The sequence below is a fragment of the Rosa chinensis genome, chromosome 6 (assembly GCF_002994745.2).
Source record: "Rosa chinensis cultivar Old Blush chromosome 6, RchiOBHm-V2, whole genome shotgun sequence".
Taxonomy (NCBI): Eukaryota; Viridiplantae; Streptophyta; class Magnoliopsida; order Rosales; family Rosaceae; genus Rosa; species Rosa chinensis.
In genome coordinates this window covers 32,822,391-32,824,856 of record NC_037093.1, presented here as the reverse complement: position 1 = coordinate 32,824,856, position 2,466 = coordinate 32,822,391, and the positions used below count along the sequence as shown (strand labels likewise).

Below are 2,466 nucleotides of genomic sequence, written 5' to 3'. Positions count from 1 at the left end.
ATCACCACACCAAACGCCACCTCCATCACCTCGTGCACTCTTAGTCATACCATCACCACCACCACAAATGGCTCTCACCATCAGGCAACTTTCTACATCCGTCATCCCACCTGGTGGCGTCCCTACTTGCATAACCTACCCTGCTGCAGCTGAGGGGTTAACAGCTGATTTTGAGTTGAAGTCTGGATTGCTTCATCATCTTCCTACATTCCATGGACTCTCTATGGAAGATCCCAACAACCACTTGATGGAATTTCAGTTCATCTGCACTAGCATGAAGCCTCAAGGAGCTGATGAGCATATTTTGAAGTTAAAAGCCTTCCCATTTTCGTTGGCTGACAAGGCAAAGCAATGGCTTTATGAGTTGCCAAGTGGACGGATTACATCTTGGGCTGATATGATGAAGGCGTTTCTTGAGAAGTATTTCCCTACATCTCGCATCATCATGCTTAGGAAGAAGATAAGTGGAATTCAACAAGGGCAAGATGAGTCCTACGCAGATTACTATGAGAGGTTCAAGTCTCTCACCACTCAATGCCCTCAACATGGCATGAAGGATGAGACCTTGCTCACTTGTTTTTATGATGGGCTCACCAACTTGGAAAGAGACATGCTAGATGCAGCTTCTGGTGGATCGTTTGTTGACAAGGAACCTGCGGCTGGAATGGTTCTGATTGAGAATAGGGCCTTGAATCAACAACAATATGGAAGCTCTAGGCCCAAATCCACCACCACACGTGAAAGGGTCCATGAGGTAAGTACTTTAGCTCAATTGGAGGATAAAATTAACAAACTTACTTCTCTTGTGTCTCAGGGAGCGCATGGACAAGTTATGGTGTGTGGAGTTTGCTCAATGCAAGGGCATGTGTCTGATCAATGCCCTCAACTCATGGAAAGTGGAGGACAGGAAGGTGTTAACGCCATAGGTTTCCAACAAGGGTACCAACATCCTAGGAATGATCCTTACTCGAATACCTACAATCCTGGATGGAGGGATCACCCCAATTTTCGTTGGAAGGACAATGACAACGTTCAAAGTGCACCTCAAGGGTTCCAACAACGTCCTCAAGGCTTTTATCAAAAGCCTCAACCTCCTAACCCTACTCCTTTCAATTCGAATTATAATTCAAATGCTTCTTCTTCTTCTTCTAATGATGAATTGATCCGAACTCTAACCAAATCTACTCAAGCTTTAATTGCAGGTCAAACTCATCATGGGAATCAGATCAATGCCATATCCACGGATGTGAATGAGATGAAGAAGCAAATGAGTCAAGTTGTGGAGTTTATGGGTAAGTTTCATGAGCAAGGAAAATTACCAAGTGGTACCATCCCTAATCCTCACTTTGAGCAAGCAAAGGTCGTCACTACAAGGAGTGGTAAGACCCTTGTAGACCCTCCAAAGCCTCCTAAGAAGGTTTCAACGTCAACATTAGAGGAGGAGGAGGACCCTGCAACGTCTAAGGCTCATGTGACACCTCCTACTGCAGAACCGAAACCTAAAGGACAAGTTTCTAACTCTTTCAATTCGGTTATTACTAATCCATCTTCTTCTCCTTTGCCTTTCCCAAGCAGATATGCTAAGTCCAAGAAGGATGAAGCCGAAAAGGCCATCTTGGAAACTTTTAAGAAAGTGCAAATCAACATTCCTCTCCTTGAGGCCATTAAGCAAATTCCTAAGTATGCAAAATTTTTGAAGGAACTTTGCACCACAAGGAGACAAAACCGTGAGAGAGAAGTGGTGAAGGTAAGTGAGAACGTCTCAGCTGTGCTTCAACGCAAAATGCCTGACAAGTGTAAGGATCCAGGGAGTTTTTCTATCCCTTGTGTTATTGGAACCACTAGATTTGAAAATGCCATGCTAGACTTAGGTGCGTCTATAAATGTTATGCCATATTCTGTTTATGCATCTCTAGGTCTAGGTGAACTTAAACATGATAATGTTATTATTCAATTGGCAGATCGATCTAATGCATACCCTAAGGGGTTAGTTGAGGATGTACTTGTGCAGGTGGGTGAGTTAATCTTCCCAGCTGATTTTTACGTCCTAGAGATGGAGGAGCCTTCTCCCAAGTCAACGCCACTTTTGCTAGGTCGTCCCTTCATGAGGACGGCTAGGACTAAAATTGATGTGTATTCTGGCACCTTGTCAATGGAATTCGATGGAGAAGTTGTTGGCTTCAACATTTTTGAAGCTATGAGGTATCCCCTAAGTGATTTTCAATCATGTTTTTCTATTGATATACTTGATGAACTTGCGCAGAAATTCATGGAGATTATGGAGGATGATGCCATGGCTTCAACCATTGCAAGTGGCGTTGGCATTCTTGAAAATGGCGTCACCATACCTAAGGAAGAGCTCACGGATTCTTATGAATCTATCCACCTAGAAAACGTTGCTTCTCTTGAGGCAACGTCCTATGTAGGTAGGTCAAGTCCTTCTTTTTCACTTTCCATCTCTACTAA

The 2,466-nt window shown here is 43.6% G+C and overlaps 1 non-coding gene across 1 annotated transcript; it reads right to left on the bottom strand.

Annotated features, from left to right (window-relative positions):
• Nucleotides 1-445: 445 nt before the first annotated feature.
• LOC112174984 lies at nucleotides 446-552 on the bottom strand. The gene has a single exon (XR_002926284.1). It is a non-coding gene; the product is annotated as a small nucleolar RNA R71 (small nucleolar RNA).
• Between the last annotated feature and the right edge of the window lie 1,914 nt (nucleotides 553-2,466).